The following is a 27,390-nucleotide window of genomic DNA, read 5'->3' as shown; positions in this document are numbered from 1 at the left end:
AACATTGCTTTTCCTAATATTAATACATTTCTTAACTCCATTCTTTACTTTAGATTTGTGTGTATTGTTGTGAATTGTTAGATACTACTGCATTGTTGGAGCTAGGAAGCAAGCATTTCGCTACACCTACAATAACATCTGCTAAATATCTGTATGTGACCAATAACATTTGATTTGATGAATGAAAGATGATAATTGTACAAGATGTGTAAACTCGCCTTTAAGGGGGCTGTGTAAGCGGCTTTGTAAACTCCTTAAGGGCAGCTGTAAGGGCAACGGTTTCACAGACATCATTGGGATTAGGGCAGAGGGCTGCAAAAAAACGCAAGCAGTTTTACAAGCAGTGTGGTTTGTGTTGCTCATGCCTGTGAGGAGCGTCTAATGGATCAGCACTCTAGGCTCCAAAGTATGAAATTAGGTGAAGTCAAGAGCAGGTGCTGTGCATGTTTGACCAATGAGCAGAGTGAATCTTGTAAACCAATCAACCAATGTTTTAACGAGAACATTCGAGCTGATAACAACCGGGACCGATGGTCTCTACACATAATCGAATGCCTATCGTGGCCCATGTGAAAGCCCCTTGAGGCATTTGTAGATCAGCACTCCACTTCTAAGCAGCGTCGCGCGCCCAAATGATCGCCAGAATGGAGTGAACCGTGTGCGTGCGTGTGCGTGTACGCGTGCGTGGCGCCAGAGAAATCCAGAGTGAGCCACGCAGAACACTACCATAATAGGCACAAGCTACCACGCGCACAGGCGAAGCCGCTTGATAAACTACACTTACTGAAAGGAGGGCTTTGTAACTTCACTGTCAACGGTAAGAATCACTCCATTGAATATTTATTTTTGAAAATCATTAACAATTGCTCAAGTGCGCTTTTTCAAACCGTTTTATTTTCCTGGTGTGTTGATTTTTGCTTTTCACCTATCCATTTGGATAGCTAGAGCGCACGTTGGATAATGGGGTGTATTTGACAAAAAAATGAGCACTTCTGAGCAAATGGACTTGACAATGTTTACGTGGACAAATCCTAAAAATGTATGAGTGACCTTGTTTGCAATGGAAATGTCATAATTAGTCCGTTTTCCCTTCTATGCAACTCTACCGACAAAATGTCAAGATAAAGGGGTGTGTTCTCTTTCTCGTGCACAATGTCTGGTGGAGTATGGACCTTTTCCTCCATACAAGTGTTTTACATGTTTTGATGATAGTGTAGTTTATTAATGTATGAGCTCTTTAAAAGTAAACATGACTGATTACAAACATTGTGTGCTAATGATGCACAAAGATCACAATTTAGGCTAACCAAATGCACAGAAACTCCACATTTTATAGAGATTGTGGAACATCTCTCCAAATGGAAATTATAGTAATTCCAGAAATAAGATTATTTGCCCCACCTCTTTGTGTATGGAGGTGTGACACATTAGCTGTGCTACATGTAACACACACACACACAGTCTTATCATCAGATCTGAACGCGACCGAATTATGTCATAGGTGACTGATTTATTAATATCATATTTCATCTGAATGTGCACAAATAGGAGATGCTCAATTCTTGTATGGCATGTGTGATGAGAAGGCGGTGTAGGCTACTAGAGTGCCTATCCTTTCGCAAGACTCTTTAGCATCATTAAAATATTTAGCATCATATCTGATTCGGTTAAATAATAAGTAAAATATCGTTTTATATCATTTTTAGTGTCCATCGTTGCAATTACATCTCAAATACTATTGGGTTGGAGTCAAACTTCGATCAGTAATGCCAAGTCCTTTGTTTGGTTGGGACGCATGCGCATTGCTTTTAGGGTGTGGATTGCTGGATGCATGATATTCTACCTTGCTTATCAATTGCCTGTCGCGTGTCCCGTAGATCGGTATCCTTATCGATAGCCTAAAATACTACTTTATTTCGAAAATCGAGAGATGTGAGAATGTGCACGGGTTCTCTTTTTTACGACAGTGATTAGGGCGGGAATGAGACATTTCGATTTGACGTATTATATTATAAAATGTATGACCTAAACATTTGGCTATTATTCAATGACAATTAAAATAGCTAGGGTTCGGTTTCCTTTAATGCATGTTTGTAGGCAATGCAATTTTGGTTTCTGCATCAAGCTACACTGTCGCCTATACTTAAGCCACCTGTCAAGAAGCAGCTTAATGCATTTCAGTAACTGCTCTGCTATGGATGCATATCATTTTAACTCATCATTTGGGTATCATCATTACATCTGCAGGAGGGCAATTGGCTATAAATTGGAGGCAACCTGGTGTCTATTCGATGCTGCTATGAAATTATGGCTGAATAACTCATCCCATAAACTAAGATATAGCCTAGTGAGCACCATCCGAAGTCCATGGACGTCCAAAGTAATCCCTTTTCACCGATTGGGACTGGCCTTAATTTCAAACTCCACAGCCGTCTGGTGCTTCACTATAGTACTCTGCTGTGATCTACTGTGCTGTCCAAACTTGTGAAACATAAACGTCTATGTTTGGGCCAAATCAAGGCCATTACAGACAGAAATACTCCTCAGCCCCCCCCCCCCCCCCCCCCCCTATTACTTACAATAGCATTCACACTGATATAAGGGCTATGGTTCAGGGCCCGGTTTCCCAAAAGCATGTTAAGTTCATCATTAGAACCTTCGTAGGATCATCGTTAAATCTCCGAGCTGTTTCCCAGAACCAGCGTTAACGTTGCACTTGAAAATGAACGCAATCGAATGCCTGCCTCAGACCACTTGATGCACAGCGCGTTGTTATATACTGTTTTACCCTCCTGTGTCACTTGATTTATTTTTCTATCTGTGACCGCAGATTAGTTCAGAACAAAGTTGACTGCAAATACAAAGTTGCCAATGTCTTTGCAATTGATACAAAGTATAAAAAACATGATTTAAATGAAAACTGAGATGACTGCATTAAAATAAACAGTAGGCTATTTGAATTATATTAAAATACATTTCATGTTCAGTTAAGTTCTATTTTGTTACTTGTAGGCTAGGCTACTGTCTGTAATTTGTCTCAATATATTTAATGATGTGTAGCCTAACGTGCCAAAACTGTGATTTAATGCATTTTTATTGGGTAAGCATTAGAATAAGTCAATATTTGCAGCTGTTGTGGAAATATTTCTCTAGGAGCTGATCTGTCATCAGTATTTTGAAATAATTCTAATGTTAAGGTAAGATTTGAATTGAGAACGCTGAAGCGAGATCCTGTCAGTATCGACATATGCTCCAACGATACACTTAGTGACCATTCTATCTGTGTGATGTTTTGGGAAATGTATGTTACATATTCAGTCATTGTAGGAACAATGCATTGTTAAAAAACTCGTAAACCGAAGATCCATCGCTATCGGCCTGTACAGTAGAGTACAGAACAGTAACGTTCATACAGTAAATTAAGTGTGAGTACAGTATAGTAAAGTTCAGTATAATGTACTATATTGTACTGAACTCCACTCTACTTGACTGTACTCTATGAAGTAAACTCTACTGTAGGCCTACTCTACTGTATTGTGCTGAACTAAATGCAACTTTGCTCTGCTGTACTGTGCTGTTTGGTCTTAATCTATGATTGGTTCAGATTTGGCCCAGTCCGGGCAGACCAAATACGGTCTTGTTTGGGGGTGAGTTCATTTAGAATAATACTCAGCATGCTTTGAAAGAGTACATTTACATTTTAGGCTTTTAGCAGAAATGTATCCAGAGCGATTTAGTCAGTGCATTTAACTAAGGTAGATAAACAACCACCTATCATATTCACAGCAAGAAAAACATTTCTGTAACTGTTACGGAGAACGTTACTGATAAATTGTGAAACCGTTGCAAAGTAGACTAAATGATTACGAATACAGGAATGGTGTTGCTGTAAGCTTATGGCTAGCTGCATATTATCTTATTTATTTTGGGGGTTTTGATGTTACCGGTAGGGTGCAATGGTATGTCTTATTTAGGGGATCCAATTCCACGGGTGGAAGCAGAAAATTTAACACACATGGCTTCTTTGTTGAACTGCCAATGAATGGGATTATGTGTTTCACGTTCACATAATACTGTTTCTGTTTTAATTGAAAACCAAGCAGTTAGCACACTTGGACAGAGGGTACAGAGAATGTAGTAGGAACATAGACAGGTGCTCAGGACATTGCCCTCACTGCTAACTCTAGCCACACCCACTAAACCTCTAATTAGCTTTTGGCTGGGATTCATGCTAATAGGCAGAATGTAAGTATATTCATTTAGATTGACAAAATAAAGAACAAACAAAAATCCCAAACCAATGTTGAAATAATATAAAATGGCCCTTTGACGACTACATTAGACCATTTTACAGTTAATAGGATGGGTTCCTTAGAAAGTACTAGGAGTCATAGGGAGTATTTAATCATATAATGTTTATGTTTCTCGATTTAGAAAAAACAAACAATTGAACAAATAGTATCCTGCACTTATGGTAGCCTATAGGCAATATGATTCCCTTCTCCTGCAAAATGTCTAAATGAAAACATGTACACTACCTTTTCAAAAGTTTGGGGTCACTTAGAAATGTTCTGGTTTTTGAAAGAAACACTTTTTTTGGACCATTTAAAAAAACATCAAATTGATCAGAAATACAGTGTTGACATTGTTAATGTTGTAAATGACTAGTGTAGCTGGAAGCTGCCAGTTCAGGACTTGAGGCATCTGTTTCTCAAACTAGACACTCTAATGTACTTGTCCTCTTGCTCAGTTGTGCACCGGGGCCTCCCACTCTTTCTATTGTGGTTAGGGCCAGTTTGCGCTGTTCTGTGAAGGGAGTAGTACACAGAATTGTACGAGATCTTCAATTTCTCACATGGAATAGCCTTAATTTCTCAGAACAATAATAGACTGATGAGTTTCAGAAGAAAATCCTTTGTTTCTGGCCATTTTGAGCCTGTAATCGAACCCACAAATGCTGATGCTCCAGCTCTTCAACTAGTCTAAAGAACGCCAGTTTTATTGCTTCTTTAATCAGATCAACAGTTTTCACCTGTGCTAAAATAATTGCAAAAAGGTCTTCTAATGATCAATTAGCCTTTTAAACTGATAAACTTGGATTAGCTAACACAGCGTGCCATTGGTACACAGGAGTGATGGTTGCTGATAATGGGCCTCTGTATGCCTATGTAGATATTCAATTAAAAATCGTCAGTTTCCAGCTGCAATAGTCATTTACAACATTAACAATGTGTACACTGTATTTCTGATCAATTTGATGTTATTTTAATGGACAAAAAACGTGCTTTTCTTTCAAAAACAAGGACATTTCTAAGTGACCCCAAACTTTTGAACAGTAGTGTGTTTTATGCCCACTACGGTCATGCTTCAGATATAACAGCAATGCAACATTTCCTCATCCCCAGTCTCTATACTGTGAGTACCATCTGTCACACAACACCCTGTCTGCCAAGAAATCATGACTGCAATACAAACTGACAATGCTATTTAATGCAGCCAGAATTGGCATACCCTCAAACCGATTCAAGATACCTTGATGTGACCATATCCAAGACAGAGCCTAACTTTTAGCCAAATTTGCTCTGCATTTGCTGTCAAATTTATCATTTTATACAATGGGCTCTATTTTTGGCTGGCACTAAGGCGGCACTAGTGTCCAATGCACGCTACTTTGCAATCGTCATGCACTACTGCCACACTGGCATTTTCCAGCCCTAACGCCAGGTTTGGTCATTTACCTGTCTTACGTCAGCTTGCGCTCAGATGGGTGGGGGGGGGTAAATATTTGAGGTGTGCCCTTAAACATGATCCAAATTGCTAATTTCAGGCAGCGCTAATGGATATTTAAGACCAACCAAAAGCTGCTTTTAGTGGTAATGTTGTTCGTTATAGAATTTATAAATATATTCTCTTTTTAGGCCTTATGAATAATGAATTTAATCTTGCTTATGGACCATGTTTGGCATGTCCATGAGTCAATTCACAGTAGGCCTAGTCCTTATATCAATGCGATTGAAGCCATGCTATTACTTAGAACAATGTGGAATGCAAATTAAGTTAACCCTAAACTCCACCCCTACGCTAAATAGGTTAAGGTTATATAGTTAGTTGAAATGTTACTGATAGTCTGTAGAGCATCTACGATGGACTATCCAAATAAAGTGTAACCAAATGTCTTATTCCCTTCTGAAAATACAAGGTGCAAATGCTTGGTAAAAGCTTAGCAAATCTGGTCCTAGGTTAGAGGTAGAGAGAGAGAGATGAGTGGCTTAAATCATGTAAGATATGATGGGATACCGTTGTGAGTCCTAGTTAAGTCAGCTTTCATTTAGTGTGTGAGTGTTCAAGAGTGGGTGCTGAAGAGAATATTACAGTATTTTCTCAACGTTTTTTTTATAGGGCAAGAGGGGAATCAAAGGCTTGTCAAAAACATTCAATTGTGTGTTGGGGAGGGGTTATAGATGTGCATGTTGGGGTGAGTGAGCATTGTGTGCTTTGAGTGTATTGCAGAGAGAGAATGTATCTGTGTATTAACAAGAAAGTGTGTGTGTGTGTGTGTGTCCGGACCCCTCTCTAGCATGGGGTTTGGAGGACAGTACCCGGTCTCCCAGCGCCTCCCCTATCTGCCTGGCCACTCTGTGCAGACCTGACCACTGTGTTGTGGCTGCCCATGTCTGCCCTGATGCTGCCCACTCAACCACACAGTGAAAGGGTCAATGAGAAGCTGTCTTAATAAGACCAGCCCGGTCAGTCAGACAGAGGTAGAGGGAATTTTTAAATTTTATTTAACCTTTATTTTGACAGGGAGTCAATGCTGAGACAAAGGTCTCTTTTCCAGATGAGCCCTGTATAGCACCACAAGATACATTAAACTACACATTCATATACACAGTAAAATATTTGTATTTTTTAGGGAAACCCATTAGCTGCTAATAAAACAAGAGAAAATTATTACACCACTACATATCTACAATACAAAAATGTATAATACCACCATACAACAATATTACAATATCTGTTTGTATGCGTGTGTCTGTTCCTGTATCTCTTCAGTCTCCACTGTTCCATAAAGTGTATTTTCGTCTGTTTTTAAATCTGATTCTACTGCTTGCATCAGTTTCTTGATGTGGAATGGAGTTCCATGTAGCCATGGCTCTATGTAGTACTGTGATTCACATAGTCTGTTCTTGACTGGTGGCATGTCTTGTGGGGTATGCATGGGTGTCTGAGCTGTGTGCTAGTAGTTTAAACAGACACCTCGGTGCATTCAGCATGTCAACACTTCTTACAAAAACAAGTAGTGATGAAGTCAATCTCTCCTCCACTTTGAGCCATGAGCGATTTACATACATTTCATGAATGTTAGCTGTCTGTGTACTTTTAAGGGCCAGCCGTGCTGCCCTGTTCTGAGCAATTTGTAGTTTTCCAAGGTCCCTCTGTGGCACCAGACCACACGACTGAAAAAACTAGAGCCTGTAGGATCTGCTTTGTGGCATATCTTTAGTAATGCCAGTGGCATGTTTTTAGTAAAGATTGAAAAAAGTAAGGGGCCTAGACAGCTGCCCTGGGGAATGCCTGACTCTTATGTTGAAAAGGCTTCCATTAAAGAACATCCTCAGTGTTCTATTAAACAGGTAACTGTGTATCCATAATATAGCATGGTGTGTAAAGCCATAATACATACGTTTTTCCATCAGCAGACTATGATCGATAATGTCAAAAACCATAGTGAAGTCTAAAAAAAGAGCCCCCACAATCTATTTATCATCAGTTTCTCTCAGCCAATCAGTAATTTGTGTAAGTCCCATGCTTGTTGAATTTCTTCCCTAAAAGCGTGCTAAAAGTCTGTTGTCAATTTGTTCCTGTAGTATAGCATTGTATCTGGTCAAACACCAAGCTTACTAAGGTTTGATAACAGGCTGATTTTGGTCGGCTATTTGATAAAGTAAACGGGGCTTTACTATTCTAGCAGAATGACTTTTGCTTCCCTCCAAGCCTGAGGGCACACACTTTCTAGTAGGCTTAGATTGAAGATGTGTCAAATAGGAGTGGCAATATCGTCCGCTGTTATCCTCAGTAATTTTTCGTCCAAGTTGTCAGACCCAGGTGGCTTATCATTGTCAATATGATCAGTAGTTTTCCATCCAAGTTGTCAGACCCCGGTGTCTTGTCATTGTTGATTGACAACAATATTTTTTTCACCTTTCCACACTCTTTTTACGGATTTCAAAACTACAATGCTTGTCTTTCATAATTTGATCAGTTAAACTTGGATGTGTAGTTTCAGTGTTTTGTTTCTGGCATGTTTGCTAAGTTTGCTAATCTTGGCAATAAAAAATATAATTCAAGTAATTGTCAATATCAGTGGATTGTGTGATGAAATAGCCATCTGATTCAATGCATGATGGAGCTGAGTTTGCTTTTTTTTGCCAAAAATGTAATTTAAGGTGCTCCAAAGGTTTTTCCTCATCTTTATAAAATTGATATTTGTTTCATAGTATAGTTTCTTGTTTTTATTCAGTTTAGTTACATAATTTCTCAAATTTCAGTACATTTGCCAATCGGATGCGTAGCCAGACGTATTTGCCATTCCTATTGCCTCATCTCTCTCAACTATACAATGTTTCAAATCCTCATCCATCCAAGGGGATTTAACAGTTTTTAGTCATTTTATTAATGGGTGCCTGCTTATTAAGTAACTGGAATAAGCAATTTCATAAAAATGTCCAGCATCTGGTTGCTCCTCATTACACACCACGGACCAACAAATATTATTTACATCATCAACATAGGAATCACTACAAAACATATTCTATGACCTCTTATACACTATTAGGCCCAGACTTTGGAACTTAGATTTTCCTAGACATGGCAACTCTATTGTGATCATTTGATGGATTTTGATACTGCTTTAAAGCACATATCTGCAGCATTAGTAAAGATGTGATCAGTACATGTTGATTCCTGTGCTATTTGTAACTTCCCTTACTGATAACCTGAACCAGGTTGAAGGCACTAGTTACAGTTTAATTTTTTTTCTTGAGTGGGCAGCTTGATGAAAGCCAGTCAATATTTAATTCACCCTGAAAATATACCTCTCTGTTGATATCACATACATTATCAAGCATTCCACACACATCATACTTGGTGGTCTAAAGCAGCTTCCCAGATGAACCTGTAGCCATATTACTTCAACAGTATGTAACATGAGATGTTCTCTAAGCTTTACAGGAATGTGGTTCTGAATACACGGTATTATTCACAACGACACATGAAAAGCAAAATACAATCAGAAAAACACAGTAAAAAGGTCCCTAGAGGCACCAATTCTTCCTATTTAAAAAAAAAAGTGTATTTTAGATCGTTGCACATGTAGTAAGGTGCAAGGAAATTAACGGCTGCTTTACATAACTCTTTAGACACCAAAGGAGTCTCCAGAGTTAACCAACCCTGTGAACGGGTTTGATAACATGTAATTTTAAATCTTAACAGTGACGTTAGGTAAGCCGGAAGTTTGTGGAGCAGGGCTTTGTAAACAAAAAATGCGTAATGATGTGATCTACATGACTTCAGAGGTCCAGCCAACCTTTTGGTAAAGAATACAGTGATGAGTAATCAAACTAAGGGAGGTATGAAAAACGGCATCCAAGGGTTTAAGAGTAGAGACAGCTGCACTTTGACAAATAGTATCAACTATCAGTATGAACAAGAACAGGTAGAAGGGTGGCTCTGCTTCCTGTTGACTAGCGAGACAAGATCTTGTTCTGTAAATAAAGCCCACTTTAAATCTCAGTTTCTTAACCAGCTCAATTGTATGTTTAAAAAACAAAACAAATCATTGTCAATCCAAATAAAGTTATTTGTATGCAGGGACTCGTTTTGATTACAGAACCATCCGATGAGTGAAGATGTAATCCATCTGAGGCAACTTCCGAGAACTTGAAAACAACATGTATTTAGTTTTGCCCATATTATGTAAGTTTTAAATCAGTAAGTGCTTCCTGCACAACTGACTGTAGCCTTGTCACAGCCAGGTCAGCAGTTAGGGCAATTGCGGTCAAAATATTAGCATTCGCAATTTTAATTTTTTTATTGTTGCAGATTTACCAATAGCATTTATATAAATAGTGAAAAGAACAGGTGCTAGTACCACCCCCTGTGGAACACCTTTATGTACTTTAAGCAATTTGGACTTAAACCCATCAATCACGATAGCCTGCGTTCTGTCACTCAGATAATCATGAAACCATGAACAGGTGTCCGAGCTCAGGCCTATCAAGGACAACGTATTCAATAAAGTAGCATGATCAACAATATCAAAAGCTCTTGACAGGTCCACAAACAAAGCAGCACATTTTATTTTAGAGTCTAGGGAATGAGAGAAGGAAGTGGGGGTATGCTGTCTAGCCACGTTTATACCTGGTACTAATATGCGTCCTTTGTCCTGATCTTGCCCAACTGATCTTGTGCCTAACTACCTTCATATGTAGTTAGGCACACATTGTAGACAGATCTTGACAGTTAAACCATTTAAATCATCATTATCCAGCTTTCTAAAATCATTGACAGGTGGCACCACCAACACTTATGACATAGATATTCTTCAAAATTATACTTATTTGTCAAATGATTTGCGTACAGGGAGGCACCAGGACATTTAGCATGTATAGATGCATATATGAAAATGTGGGCACGACCAGAATGTGAACAAGATCAGGACAAAGGATTCATGTTAGCGCCAGGTATAAACAAATCTTCAGTTTGGGTTAAAAGGCAACAGGCCTAAGGGATTGACATGCAAAAAAAGAGGGTAGTGCGGGATGTGCTATTTTTAAGAGTGAGGGCTCGACTCAATCTGTATCGCTGAAGTGTTACATTTAGATTGCACAATCTGTATGAACCAACATATGCACCTTTTACCGTGAATGCAGTCAACGCTAACGCGGGAACATTATCTTTAGTGGATAAAAGCAGTAGGCCTGAAGCAAAATGTGTACCTTACGCAAAAACGCAATGCAAGAACGCAATTAGGATCGTCATGTTGTGTAGGTAATTGCTTTTTTGCATTGCGTACTTGCGTAATGTATAAATTAGTCTTAAGAGACACAGCAGGCAGACACTGGGATGTAGGTGTGCATGAGAGTGGCGTGTTGGTGGCAGCTTGGGGATCCAGTCTGGAGTAGTATTGATTGACAGTGGATGCCTAGACAAAACCAAGGGATGCTAGTCATCAGGACCTTTCTTTACAGTGATTGTGGTAAGCCATGTGGCGACCCTATATACCTGTACATACAGTTGAAGTCGGAAGTTTACATAAACCTTAGCCAAATACATTTAAACTCAGTTTTTCTTAGTTCAGTTAGGATCACCACTTTATTTTAAGAATGTGGAATGTCAGAAAAATAGTGATTTATTTCACATTCCCAGTGGGTCTGAAGTTTACTTACACTCAATTAGTATTTGGTAGCATTGCCTTTAAACTGTTCAACTTGGGTCAAAAGTTTCGGGTAGCCTTCCAAAAGCTTCCCACAATAAGTTGGGTGAATTCTTGCCCATTCCTCCTCCTGACAGAGCTAGTGTAACTGAGTCAGGTTTGTAGGCCTCCTTGCTCACACATGCTTTAGCAGTTATGCCCACAATTCTTTTTTTTTCTGAGGTTATGGCTGATCTTCTTTTGATTTTCCCATGACGTCAAGCAAAGAGGCACAAAGTTTGAAGGTAGGCCTTGAAATACATCCACAGGTACACCTCCAATTGACTCAAATCCGTATGTCAATTAGCCTATCAGAAGCTTCTAAAGCCATGACTTAATTTTCTAGAATATTCCAAGCCTTTTTTTAAAAGCACAGTCAACTTAGTGTATGTAAACTTCTGACCCACTGGAATTGTGATTAATTGAAATACAATTCTTGGAAAAATTACTTGCCAATAATATAGTTTAACAACAAATTTGTGGAGTGATTGAAAAACGAGTTTTAATAATGACTCCAACCGAAGTGTATGTAAACTTCCAACGTCGTATGTACGTACCAGTCAAAATTGTGGACACATACTAATTCCAGGGTTTATCTTTATTTTTACTATTGTAGAATAATAGTGTAGATATGACACATGGAATCATCAGATTTTTAGCTGGGCTTTTTTTGGGAAGTTTTTCCAAGGCTCCATCTGTTGAAATTGAATTATATTCATGTTATTTCCAACAACCAAAGAGCAACTCTGCTGTAAATTCAGCTGCATATTGAACGTTGAAATTGCTGAAAGGCCAGTCTCTTTGGTAAGTAGTGGAAGGTCAGCTAAAAATACTGTTACCCAGACTAGAGATATTCCCCTCCTGGATCAATATCTTTTTTTTGTTATAGTGCCCCTTGTGTGCACTTCCGGTAATATCGTTTATGTCGGTATGGTATGAAAATCTATGTTCCCATCCAAACCCTAATGGAATCACATGGTGGTGAGATATTCTGTAGCTAAGGTAATGTCAGCCGATTAATTATGAACATTGAAAAATGCCGAATTCCTAGGCCAGTGGTCGCCAACCAGACATTCCTAGTCGATCACAAACATTTCTGTAAGAAAAGCCAACGACAGAGGCTTGGGCTCTTTTTTAAATGATTTGTCTTGTGCTGTTGGCTGTAGGTGCACTTGATTCAGAAGCCCTTCACACCGAGTAGGCAACGTGTTCCCATTTTGAACCATTTAATTTGTCTGAAAAGACAAACTCTACCTACCTGTCGGACCAGGAGATCTGTAGCTAAGTCGAGTGTGCCTACTGCACTGGCCAATCAGATAGGCATGGTGATTTGTGCTACAGTGCTTCCACGACCAATGCGACCCGTTATTCGGGAAGAGCCCCGCGTGTTTTGCAAAATAAATGGGAGGGGTTGAATGGAGCTGAAGGGTGGGACTAATAACAAGATAACCAATGTAAAACATGTATATAGGTTCAGAAATTGTGTGAAATTACAGTTACAAATAGAAATCAAACTGGATGGACTTTAGAAATAGAGGAAGGACTAAAAACAAACAAAATACAACTATTGTAAAATTGGCTGTAAAATGTGAATAAACTGAAGGCAGAAGCTTAAGTGTTATTGTTTATTAGTTTACTCCAATTGGGGTGGTAAGGTTTGCGGGGAATAATAAAGGTATATTCTCAAAAAGGTATGGGTATGTACATGTATGTATTAGAGGTCGACCGATTAATCGGAACGGCCATATTAATTAGGGCCGATTTCAAGTTTTCATAACAATCGGAAATCGTTTTTTTGGGGTGCTTTATTTAACTAGACAAGTCAGTTATGAACACATTCTTATTTTCAATGACGGCCTAGGAATGGTGGGTTAACTGCCTTGTTCAGGGGCAGAACGACTTATTTTCACCTTGTCAGCTCGGGGGATCCAATCTTGCAACCTGACAGGTAACTAGTCCAACGCAATAACGACCTGCCTCTCTCTCCTTGCACTCCACAAGGAGACTGCCTGTTACGCAAATGCAGTAAGCCAAGGTAAGTTGCTAGCTAACATTACATTTATCTTACAAAAAACAATCCATCATAATCACTAGATATTAGCTAGCGTGTCCTGCGTTGCATATAATATGACTGAGCATACAAGTGTCTAAGTATCTGACTGAGCGGTGGTAGGCAGAAGCAGGCGCGTAAACATTCATTCAAACCGCACTTTCGTGCGTTTTGCCAGCAGCTCTTCGTTGTGCGTCAAGCATTGCGCTGTGTATGACTTCAAGCCTATCAACTCCCGAGATGAGGCTGTAACCAATGTGAAATGGCTACATGAAGAGCTCTACATAAAGAGCTCTCAAATTCCCATCCAAGAGGGCTCAAAGTCATTGACCACAGATACAATTACAGTCACCATAATGAATCAAGTTGACAATCTACTGGCAAATCCTTGTCATATGAAGAGAAATTATAGATAAAACGTATTGTTGCTCATTGGCCGTTGGACATAAACATTACACAACAATTTTCTATGTAGGCAATGTTGAAAAATAATATTTAGACATGTTGTACTTTACTTAATGTAATGTATTTGACAAACAAACAGACAACAAGAAAATAGTTTGAGAAAGGTGAAGTTTTTGCAGTGAACCACTGGTGTAACCTAGGTAACCACAGGTTGTTTTCCCCAAAGGCAGGCAGGGTCAAGACGTTATATCTAATACCGACTGGGACATACGTTCTCTCTTTCCCAGATTTATGGCTAGAAAGTTTGGACTGTAGTGTAAGGTAATCAGTCCATCCAGTATGCATAATAATACAGTCCACACTCAAAGGCGATTACTAGAATGTTTAATTTTGGAATATGCTAGACCAATAATGTACCAAAGACATCTTAAACGTTTTAAAAAAATATATTTTATGCTGTGTATAATATGACAAAATCATTATTTTAATTGTTTTTTTGGGGGGGCTTGGGCTCATATACAGTTGAAGTCAGAAGTTTACATACACTTAGGTTGGAGTCATTAACTTGTTTTTCAACCACTCCACACATTTCTTGTTAGCAAACTATAATCTTGGCAAGTCGGTTAAGACATCTACTTTGTGCATGACATAAGTCATTTTTCCAACAATTGTTTACAGACTGATTTATATCACTTATTCACTGTATCACAATTCCAGTGGGTCAGCAGTTTACATACACTAAGTTGACTGTGCCTTTAAACAGCTTGGAGAATTCCAGAAAATGTCATGGCTTTAGAAGCTTCTAATTTAAGTCAATTGGAGGTGTACCTATGGATGTATTTCAAGGCCTAACTTCAAACTCGGTGCCTCTTTGCATGACATCATGGGAAAATCAGCCAAAACCTCAGAAAACAAATTGTAGACCTCCACATGTCTGGTTCATCCTTGAGCAATTTCCAAACTCCTGAAGGTACCACATTCATATGTACAAACAATAGTACACAAGTATAAACACCATGGGACCACGCAGTCGTCATACCGCTCAGGAAGGAGACGCGTTCTGTCTCCTAGAGATGAATGTGCGAAAAGTGCAAATCAATCCCAGAACAACAGCAAAGGACTTGGAGGAAATAGGTACAAAAGTATCTATATCCACAGTAAAACAAGTCCTATATCGACATAACCTGAAAGGCCGCTCAGCAAGGAAGAATCCACTGCTCCAAAATCGCCATAAAATTAAAAAAAAAAGCAAGACTATGGTTTGCAACTGCACATGGGGACAAAGATTATACTTTTTGGAGAAGTGTCCTCTGGTCTGATCTGATGAAACAAAAATAGAACTGTTTGGCCATAATGACCATCGTTATGTTTGGAGGAAAAAGGGGGAGGCTTGCAAGCCGGAGAACACCATTCCAACCGTGAAGCATGGGGGTGGCAGCATCATGTTGTGGGGGTGCTTTTCTGCAGGAGGGACTGGTGCACTTCACAAAAAAGATGGCATCCATGAGGAAGCAAAATGATGTGGATATATTGAAGCAACATCTCAAGACGTCAGTCAGGAAGTTAAAGTTTGGTCGCAAATGGGTCTTCCAAATTGACAATGACCCCAAGCATACCTAAAATTTTTAGCAGATTGGCTTAAGGACAACAAAGTCAAAGCCCTGACCTCAATCCTATAGAAAATGTGTTGGGCCAAAATTCACCCAATTTATTGTGGGATGCTTCTGGAAGGCTACCCAAAATGTTTGACCCAAGTTAAACAATTTAAAGGCAATGCTACCAAACTACTAAATGAGTGTACGTAAACTTCTGACCCACTGGGAATGTGATGAAGGAAATAAAATCTGAAATAAATAATTCTCCCTACTATTATTCTGACATTTCACATTCTTAAAATAAAGTGGTGCTCCTAACTGACCTAAGAAATACAGGGAATTTTTCTCTAGGATTAAATGTCAGTAATTGTGAAACTGAGTTTAAATGTATTTGGCTAAGGTGTATGTAAACATCCGACTTCAACTGTATAGACTTATGCGTATGCATAAGCTCTAATATGCGTATGGGTCTTTTTGAATTAATCATCACCTTTTTATGAAAACACTGTTCATTTCCCACTCAGTTTCAACCTGTTGTTGAACTTCTTTTATGAGACTGTTTTGATCATAAGTGTTTGATTTTTCGATTGCATTTGCATTGAACTCCTTCCATTCACCTTTTTTATGGTAACAAAACTGCCTCATTTGCGATATGATTTGGAGATTTTGGCGCAATTGGTATGGGCAGAATGTTAATCTTTTTGTAGTGATTTTTTTCCAATTTAAAAAAAATGCATTTTGCCTATAGCGAGTTTCAAACACTGTTTGCACATTGTTCGAATAGACAATCTTGAGGAATTGTAAAAGTATATGCTACAGCCCATACATGCTACATCCACACTACATCCCACACAAATTTGTTCAATATTTTGTTTATTAAAAGATAGAAACACAATCTCCTGCCTTGATAAAGGCTATATTATTAAATAGGCTATGATGTCACGCTCCTTGCACACAATACTGTGGCCTATCCATACTGTCAAATATTTTAAATAAACTACCAGATAAATGGTGGCCTTTTTTATTTGTTGTGTAGTGGGAATAAACCAGTCATGTCAAAGGAGAGACATGTCTTGCAATATGATTATTATTATTTAGGCCAATTGAAGAAACACAAGGCTACATTCTGCGATCTTACCAACGGAAAATGCATCCGTTTTATCATTAGGCCTAGGCCTCGTTTGAATGTTTTCAGTAGTCTACCATTTATTATATGCCAAATTCCTGTGCATCAAACAACTCCATTTCCCTTAAGGCCTCCGAAGACAGATGTGATTCTATATAAACTGAACAAAAATATAAATGCAACATTGTAAAGTGTAGGTCCCATGTTTCATGAGGTGAAATAAAAGATCCCAGAAATGTTGGATGCACAAAAAGCATATTTCTCATTTGTTTTTCTCACATTTGTTTACATCCCTGTTAGTGAGCATTTATCCTTTGCCAAGATAACCCATCCACCTGACAGGTGTGGCATATCAAGAAGCTTATTTAACAGCATGATTATTACTCTACAATGTGCAGTTTTGTCATGCATCACAATGCCACAGATATCAAAAATGTCAAGGGAGCGTGCAATTGGCATGCTGACTAAAGGACCGTCAAAGAGCTGCTTCCAGATAATTAAATGTTCATTTCTCCACCATAAGCCGTCTCCAATGTTGTTTTAGAGAATTTGGCAGTACGTCCAACTTGCGTCACAACCGCAGACCACGTGTATCCACACCAGCCCAGGACCTCCACATCTGGCCTCTTCACCTGCGATTTTCTTGTTTTCCTCCACTCCAATGGCCATGCATCGCGCTGGACTGATAGGTTATCTTCGATGGAGTGGCCGCTGCTTGGAGGTGTTCGCTCACCAATGGAGAATAGAGTCGGTGGGACCTTTTGTTGCTGAATTGCGGGATGATCCACTCCTGGACCTGGCTGGCCGGGTGGGGAGACACGTCATCAGAAGTCGAGGGTGGCGTCCTCCACTTTCTGAGCCCTCTGCGGTGACGGGATTCATGACTGGGATGCCGACATTATCGAATAGCTTCGCTGCTCTGGAGCCTGATGTCCCGGCGCCATCTTCTCATGGAGTGTTGGAGGTTTCTTCCGTATCTGCCAACGTTGTGATGGCATCGCCGGGGTCTAAGGTGGGTTCTGCTTTACCGGGGTCAACGGCGGGTTCTGCTATTCCTATCATTGTGCGGGTCGAGTTAGAGGAGCCCCTGGTGGGGCTATGGTTGGGCTGAGGGCTTCGGTTCGAAATGGACAACAGCCATCAACCATTATGGGAAGCTCCATGGTTAGATTGTTGGAGGTCTGAAATACCCATACACTTTGTTTTCCTGGAGCTAGGGTATTGGAGTTATCAGAAGTCAAGCCCACCGTCAAGAAACAGATTCCTGCTCTGAAAGCAGTTGCGTTGCATATGTGTGTGAAATCTGTAAAGCTAAGAGACAATTTCTTACAGCTCTTGGAGAATGCTCAGAAATTAGCAAGACATCTAATTGTCTCAGGCCCAATTCCATCTCCTTGCTGTTGCAGTACTGAGTCTTTTAGCCATCTTTGGTCTCTTCACCCATGATTAATGCATCTGACCAAGGACTAGGGCATGTCCTTCATTGACAACTTTGACTCTGGAATGGGCCTGGCTACTTTGGAAAATGGACTTAACCTAGGTGAAAATGGCTCCTGGCTGTTGTCATCAAATTGGAATGGTTTTTGGTCAACTAAATTGATGTGAGGACAATATTAGCCTTATATGTAAGTTGGTAAAAACTATCTCCTCTTTGGTCACTATGGGAGTTCAACATGTTGTATCTGATTGCTATTCCTACTTTGTTTTCTTTTCCTAATAGGTATAATCCAATCCAGTCTCCTGTTCTTAAATCTCAAAGTAATCTGACTTTTATTGAGAAACTGATTTTAAATGCAGAAAATGTTTGACATTTTACATCTTAACATTCATAGTTTATTACATGAAATGGATAATGTCAAGATCTGGCCCTCTCAGGCAGACACTGAATTGCTTTTAAAATCTGAAAACTGGTTAACTGATAGCAACCTGAGTCCAGGGTTTTATGGATGGTTACAATGTGTTTAGGGCTGATACGAAAGGCAAAGGTGGTGGTGGTGTTGCTATTTCTACAAATAATCTTCTTCTTGTGTCTGTTAAAGACTACCTATATTCCTAAACCATTTGAATGGTTGGCTTTAAGTCTTCAGTTAGATTCCATTTTTTTCTAACCCTTCGACCAGAAGTATGTACTGAACAAACTCACTGATTTAGTTGCCATTGTTACTACCCCAGAGGTGTTGATCGCTGGAGATTTTAATCTTGCATGGGGAACAGTCAGGCTATTTTGAGAATACTGTCAGTAAAACTAGTTAATAATAATAAGATTTTGCTTTATTATGTTAATACACTGAATGTAAAGGGAACCCAGCTACATTTTGGAAAGCTGTTATGTCGCTTACAGGGGGGTCTCCTCTTCTCTCCCCCCGAAAATGTAGTTAGATTCTGGCCCTATTACCAACTAAATTGATATCATTAATGCATTTAATCACCATTTTTATCTCTGCGGGTTATATATTTGAATGCATTTCAAAGCCAATGCTTGAAAATTGTAGTTTGGATGTTGATGGTGAAAATCTATAGAATGATACGGAGTTTTCTTTTTGGAAATTATTTGATAAAGAAATCCTGGATGCTTTGCTATCATTAGACAACAACCAACAATCAACAGGGGCTGTTCATTTGGAGCCTAGTGTGCTTAAGTGTGCAGCTCCCTTTTTATTGCTGGCTCAGTAGCCAACATTGTTAAATAAATGTTGTAAGGAAGTATTCCAAAAGCATGGAAATCCACATATACGCTGTCAGTCCATAAGGGTGGCGCTACAAATGATCTTGACCACTATCTCCCCATTTCAAGACTACCTTCTTTAACCAAGGATTCAAGAATCTTAGCTAATGTACAACTTTTTTACTTTTTTTTTATCTGATAATTTTATTTTTAATATAAAACCAATAAGGGTTTAGGCCTGGGCATAGTACTACCACAGCAGCCAGGCAAGTTGTTAATGATCTTGTCAATGCCTTGGATGCTAAAAAGAGCTGTGCTGCCTTGTCTATTGACTTATAGAATGCGTTCGACACTGTTGATAATTCTGTTTTGAAAAAAAAATAGGCCTGGGATACAATGGGGCAAAACAGTATTTAGTCAGCCACCAATTGTGCAAGTTCTCCCACTTAAAAGATGAGAGGCCTGTAATTTACACCATAGGTACACCAACTATGACCAGACAAAATGAGAAAACAAATCCAGCAAATCACATTGTAGGATTTTTAATACATTTTATTTGCAAATTATGGTGGAAAATAAGTATTTGGTCAATAACAAAAGTTAAGCTCAATACTTTGTTATATACCCTTTGTTGGCAATGACAGAGGTCAAACGTTTTCTGTAAGTCTTCACAAGGTTTTCACACACTGTTGCTGGTATTTTGGCCCAATCCTCCATGCAGATCTCCTATTGAGCAGTGATGTTTTGGGGCTGTCAACTCCCTCCAAAGATTTTCTATGGGGTTGAGATCTGGAGACTGGCTAGGCCACTCCAGGACCTTGAAATGCTTCTCACGAAGCCACTCCTTCGTTACCCGGGCGGTGTGTTTGGGATCATTGTCATGCTGAAAGACCCAGCCATATTTTATCTTCAATGCCCTTGCTGATGGAAGGAGGTTTTCACTCAAAATCTCACGATACATGGCCCCATTCATTATTTCCTTTACACAGATCAGTCGTCCTGGTCCCTTTGCAGAAAAACAGCCACAAAGCATGATGTTTCCACCCCCATGCTTCACAGTAGGTATGGTGTTCTTTGGATGCAACTCGGCATTCTTTGTCCTCCAAACACGACGAGTTGAGTTTTTACCAAAAAGTTATATTTTGGTTTCATCTGACCATATGACATTCTCCCAATCTTTGTCTGGATCATCCAAATGCTCTCTAGCAAACTTCAGACGGGCCTGGACATGTACTGGCTTAAGCAGAGGGGACACGTCTGGCACTGCAGGATTTGAGTCCCTGGCCGAGTAGTGTGTTACTGATGGTAGGCTTTGTTACTTTGGTCCCAGCTCTCTGCAGGTCATTCACTAGGTCCCCCCGCGTGGTTCTGGGATTTTTGCTCACCGTTCTTGTGATCATTTTGACACCCACGGGGTGAGATCTTGCGTGGAGCCCCAGATCGAGGGAGATTATCAGTGGTCTTGTAAGTCTTCCATTTCCTAATAATTGCTCCCACAGTTGATTTCTTCAAACCAAGCTGCTTACCTATTGCAGATTCAGTCTTCCCAGCCTGGTGCAGGTCTACAGTTTTGTTCCTGGTGTCCTTTGACAGCTCTTTGGTCTTGGCCATAGTGGAGTTTGGAGTGTGACTGTTTTGAGGTTGTGGGCAGGTCTTTTATACTGATAACAAGTTCAAACAGGTGCCATTAATACAGGTAACGAGTGGAGGACAGAGGAGCCTCTTGAAGTTACAGGTCTGTGAGAGCCAGAAATCTTGCTTGTTTGTAGGTGACCAACTTCTTATTTTCCACAATAATTTGTAAATAAATTCATAAAAAATCCTACAATGTGAATTTTTTCCTACAATGGATTTTTTCCCCTCATTTTGTCTGTCATAGTTGAAGTGTACCTATGATGAAAATTACAGGCCTCATCTTTTTAAGTGGGAGAACTTGCACAACTGGTGGCTGACTAAAAACATTTTTGCCCCACTGTATACAGCCTGTTTATGATTTTGAGTCTATGATTGTTCACCTTTCATATTAATGACCTAGGAAACACTGTTAATACTTGTAACATTCATCTCTATGCAGACACAGATTTGTGTTCCTGTGCCACCTCGGTGCAGCAGGCCATTTGCGAACTTCATCAAGACTTTGATTCAATTCAGAAATGACTTACAGATCTTAAATTATTGTTAAATACAAGTAAAACCAAGCTCATGCTGTTCTCCAGGTCACGAAATGTTGACGCTGAGGTCCTGCATATTTGCACTACAAATGGAGCCCAAATTGAGCTTATTTCTAAATATAAGTACCTGGGTGTCTGGATTGATGACAAAGTTGTCCTTAACGCATACAGAAAATCTGACTAAGAAGCTAAGATCCAATATTGTTTTTTTATTTCGAAATAAATCATGCCTCCGTATTGAAAATAGGAGAGATTGTTCAAACAACGCTTCTCCCTGTATTGGATTTTGGTGATGTTGTTTACATGCATGAGGCAACCTCTGCTTTAAAACCCTTGGATACAGTCTACCATTCTGCCATACGTTTTATCACAGGACAATTTTAGGACTCATTGTAGTCTGTATAGAATGTGGGATGGACCTCTGTCTGTAAGAAGAGAGCCGCATTCTCTTATTTATTTACAAAGCAATCTGACAAACTGCCTCCATATGTAACTTCATTAACTAAGATAAGAATCATAAGTTACCAAACCCGTTCTCAGGAATGGATATTACTAGAGATCCCTTCAGTCTCCACAGATTTGGGAAAGTCTTTGTTCCACAAATTATGGGCAAAAAAACAAAACAATCTGCAGAGGAAACTGGCAGAATATTCTCGAACATGTCAAATTTCCCCGCTAGCCAACCTTCCCGCTAGGCATGATTAGCTGAGATAATGAGTGGACTGGACATGTCTATTGGAGCTTTTCAGTATATTTAGGTAATCGTGTTGAACACAGCTTTTAAAAAAATGTATGCGTAGCAAAACTGCATAAACCTGATGTTAAAGTGTACTGTTAACTAGCTAACGTTAGCTGGCTGGCTCGCTAGCTAACATTGTGTATGCTCTCCTCTTTCTGGAGGACTGATTCCTGAAATCAGTGGAATTCGAGTATGATAGGAATTGGAGAAAACACCAGTCTGGATTACATCGTCAAACTAAGGCAACCATGCATGGCATCAGACAGGAGACGTGTCCAACCATGATGTATACTGGGAAGATTTTCAGATAGTACACATTTCTAATTTTGACAGTGGTTTCATTTCAAGTGTACTGTTAGCTAGCTAACATTGTGTATGATCTTATTCTTCATATCTCAGACTAGTTATAGCCGTAGAACCTGGTTGGTTAGCTACCTGCAGATTCATGTATGGTCCATTGTTTAGCTAGCTATATGTCGTAACAAAACACAACACACACTTTTCGAGCATTAAGTTATTAATTACACTTTCGATGGTGTATCAGTACACCCAGTCATTACAACGATACAGGTGTCCTTCCTAACTCAGTGGCCAAAGAGGAAGGAAACTACTCACAGATTTCACCATGAGGCCAATGGTGACTTTAAAACAGTTACATAGTTTAATGGCTGTGATAGAACTGAGAATTAACAATATTGTAGTTAACTTCACAACACTAATATAATTGACAGAGTGAAAAGGATAAAAATATTCTAAAACTATCCTGTTTGCAACAAGGCACCCAAGTAATACTTTCAAAAATGTGGCAAAGCAATTCACTTTTTGTCCAGAATACAAAGTGTTATGTTTGGGACAATTCCAATAAGACACATTAGTGAGTACCACTCTCCATATTTTCAAGTATAGTGGTGGCTGCACATGTTATGGGTATGCTTGTAATCGTTAAGGACTGGGGAGTTTTCAAGATAAATGGAATGGAGCTAAGCACAGACAAGTGTACTGCAAGACCTGAAACTGGTTGTCTAGCAATTATCAACAACCAATTTGACAAAGCTTGAAGAATTTTGAAAATAATAATGGGAAAATGTTGCACAATCCAGGTGTGGAAAGCTCTTAGAGATTTACCTAGGAAGCTGTTATCACTGCCAATGGTGCTTCAATTCACTCAGGGGTGTGAATACTAATGTAAATTAGATATTTCTGTATTTCATTTTCTACAAATTTGCAAAATAATCTAAAAACATGTTTCACTTTGTCATTTTGGGGTATTGTGTGTAGATTGATTTATATTTTTTTGTATTTTAGGTTGTAACAAAACAATCTGGAATAAGCCAAGCGTATGAATACTTTATGAAAGTACTGTAAGATTTGTAATAGACGACTGAGGAGAATTGCTTTTTAAAGTTTCCCTATGTGGAAATCCATTTCCTGGTTGCAAAGATTCTAATAGTTTGCCTAATTTCAGTTTGTGACAAAACAAGCAAGTATAGCGTAGAGAATCATTGTACTATTACAAAATCTCTCTGGAATATATATTTTCATAACCAAAAAGAGTGTGTTTTCAGCTGTTTGAAGCTGGTGTGCAAAACGGAAATTCAGAATGAGTAGCATATAAATAGTCCACAGCACAGCTCTACCTCTTCTTAGACTTGCTTTCAATCAATCTATATCTCACATAGGGGGCAAAAGTGAGAACACTGGGAGGCGTCCTTACATTTTTCAAATAAAAGCAAAATGAGTGCTGTATTAACATCCCTTTCAAATACACCTTTGTCAATCATCAAACATGTTACACATTTACAGCTAACCCACATTAATTTTTTTATGGTATACTTAAGCAATAAGGCCCGAGGGGTTTTGGTAAATGGCCAATATACCATGGCTAAGTGCTGTTGTTATGTACGGCGCAACACAGAGTGCCTGGATACAGCCCATAGCCGTGGTAGATTGGCCATATACCACAAACCCCAGAGGTGCCTTAATACTATTATAAACTGGTTACCAATGTAATTAGAGCAGTAAAAATAAATGTTTTGTCATACCCGTGGTATACGGTCTGAAATACCATAGCTGTCAGCCAATCAGCATTCTGGGCTCGAACCACCCAGTTTATTATATGGTCTAAATACTACGACTACTACATTCACTGTAGTGTTTTTGTGGACTACTGTAGTATACTATAGTATTTGCTGTAGTCTGTTGTGACAAAGCTCTTAAAAGAAAAGGAGAAAAAGGACAATTGTGAACCCTTTGGAATTACCTGGATTTCTGCATAAATTAGTCATCAAATTTGATCTGATCTTCCTCTTTTTTACAACAATAGACAAACATAGTGTGGTTAAACTAATAACAGACATTATTGTATTCTTGTCTATCTTGAAAACATTAATTTAAACATTCACAGTGTAGGTTGGAAAAAGTATGTGAACCCCTAAGCTAATGACTTCTCCAAAGCTTATTGGAGTCAGGAGTCCTCCAGGTTAGTTGACAATCAATGAGACGAGATTAGAGATGTTGGTTAGAACTAGAGGTCGACCGATTAAACTCTAGCGACAAGCAATCCCGTATCCGGGAGCGTAATCATAGCCTCAAGCTCATTACCACAACGCAACGTTAACTATTCATGAAAATCGCAAATGAAATAAATATATTGGCTCACAAGCTTAGCCTTTTGTTAACAACACTGGCATCTCAGATTTTCAAAATATGCTTTTCAACCATAGCTACACAAGCATTTGTGTAAGAGTATTGATAGCTAGCATAGCATTAAGCCTAGCATTCAGCAGGCAACATTTTCACAAAAACAAGAAAAGCATTCAAATAAAATAATTTACCTTTGAAGAACTTCAGATGTTTTCAATGAGGAGACTCTCAGTTAGATAGCAAATGTTCAGTTTTTCCAAAAATATTATTTGTGTAGGAGAAATCGCTCTGTTTTGTTCATCACGTTTGGCTAAGAAAAAAATCCGAAAATTCAGTCATTACAACGCCAAACTTTTTTCCAAATTAACTCCATAATATCGACAGAAACATGGCAAACGTTGTTTAGAATCAATCCTCAAGGTGTTTTTCACATATCTATTCGATGATAAGTCATTCGTGGCAGTTGTGTTTCTCCTCTGAAGCAAATGGAAAAATACACGCAGGTGGAGATTACGCAATAATTGCAACGGAGGACACCAAGTGAGCACCTGGTAAATGTCTCTTACGGTCAATCTTCCAATGAAATGCCTACAAATACGTCACAATGCTGCAGACACCTTGGGGAAACGACAGAAAGTGTAAGCTCATTCCTTGCGCATTCACAGCCATATAAGGAGACATTGGAACACAGCGCCTTCAAAATCTGGGGCATTTCCTGTTTGAAATTTCATATTGGAAACCAATATGCCTGTAGCATCAGTTCTGTGGCACTCACAGATAATATCTTTGCAGATTTGGAAACGTCAGTGTTTTCTTTCCAAAGCTGTCAATTATATGCATAGTCCAGCATCTTTTCGTGACAAAATATCTCGTTTAAAACGGGAACGTTTTTTTATCGAAGAAGTTAATCGGAATGGCTGATTTTTAATTAGGGCTGATTTTCAAGTTTTCATAAAAATCAGAAATCGGTATTTTTGGACACCGACTTGGCCGATTTTTAATTTTATTTATTTTACTTTTATTTAATCTTTATTTAACTAGGCAAGTCAGTGAAGAACACATTTCTTATTTTCAATGACGGCCTAGGAATGGTGGGTTAACTGCCTCGTTCAGGGGCAGAACGACAGATTTTTACCTTGTCAGCTCGGGGGATTCAATCGTGCAACCTTACAGTTAACTAGTCCAACGCTCTAACCACCTGCCTCATTGCACTCCACGAGGAGCCTGCCTGTTACGCGAATGCAGTAGAAACCAAGGTAAGTTGCTAGCTAGCATTAAACTTATCTTATAAAAAAACAATCAATCAATCATAATCACTAGTTATAACTACACCTGGTTGATGATATTACTAGTTTATCTAGCGTGTCCTGCGTTGCATATAATCGATGCGGTGCGTATCATTGCTCCAATGTGTCCCTAACCATAAACATCAATGCGTTTCTGAAAATCAATACACAGCAGTATATATTTTTAAACCTGCATATTTAGCTAAAAGAAATCCAGGTTAGCAGGCAATATTAACCAGGTGAAATTGTCACTTCTCTTGCGTTCATTGCATGCAGAGTCAGTGTATATGCAACAGTTTGGGCGGCCCAATTTGCCAGAATTTTACGTAGTTATGACATAAAATGTTATGTTGTGCAATGTAACAGGAATATTTAGGAATATTTAGACTGATGGATGCCACCCCTTAGATAAAATACGGAAGGGTTCCGTATTTCACTGAAAGAATAAACGTCTTGTTTTTGAGATGATAGTTTCCTGATTCGACCATATTAATGACCTAAGGCTCGTATTTCTGTGTTATTATGTTTAAGTATAGGATTTGATAGAGCAGTTTGACTGAGCGATGGTAGGCACCAGCAGGCTCGTTAGCATTCATTCAAGCAGCACATTTGTGCGTTTGCCAGCAGCTGTTTATGACTTCAAGCCTATCAACTGCTGAGATTAGGCTTGTGTAACCGATGTGAAATGGTTAGCGGGGTGCACGCTAATCGCGTTTCAAACATCACTCACTCTGAGACTTGGAGTGGTTGTTCCCCTTGTGCTCTGCATGGGTAACGCTGCTTCGAGGGTGGCTGTTGTCGTTGTGTTCCTGATTCGAGCCCAGGTAGGAGCGAGGAGAGGGACGGAAGCTAAACTGTTACACTGGCAATACTAAAGTACCTATAAGAACATCCAATAGTCAAAGGTATATAAAATACAAATGGTATAGAGCGAAATAGTCCTATAATTCCCATAACTACATCTTAAAACTTCTTACCTGGGAATATTGAAGACTCATGTTTAAAAGGAAACACCAGCTTTCATATGTTCTCATGTTCTGAGCAAGGAACTGAAACGTTAGCTTTCTTACATGGCACATATTGCACTTTTACTTTCTTCTCCAACACTTTATTTGCATTATTTAAACCAAATTGAACATGTTTCATTATTTATTTGAGGCTAAATTGATTTTATTGATGCATTATATTAAGTTAAAAAATAAGTGTTCATTCAGTATTGTTGTAATTGTCATTATTA

General features: G+C 39.0%; 1 protein-coding gene across 1 annotated transcript in view; it reads left to right on the top strand.

The window, feature by feature from the left end:
• The first annotated feature begins 504 nt into the window (after nt 1–504).
• The window catches only part of basp1 (brain abundant, membrane attached signal protein 1), a 53,214-nt gene continuing 26,328 nt past the window's right edge, over nt 505–27,390 (top strand). Inside the window, exon 1 of the mRNA XM_021612606.3 lies at nt 505–817. The gene's annotated coding sequence lies outside the window, so the exon portion shown is untranslated. The remainder of the gene's footprint in view (nt 818–27,390) is intronic.

This window comes from Oncorhynchus mykiss, chromosome 8, assembly GCF_057628025.1.
Source record: "Oncorhynchus mykiss isolate SJ-2025 chromosome 8, ASM5762802v1, whole genome shotgun sequence".
NCBI classification, from domain to species: domain Eukaryota; kingdom Metazoa; phylum Chordata; class Actinopteri; order Salmoniformes; family Salmonidae; genus Oncorhynchus; species Oncorhynchus mykiss.
Note: the sequence above shows the minus strand (reverse complement) of the source record. Positions and strands in the feature narration are given on the sequence as shown.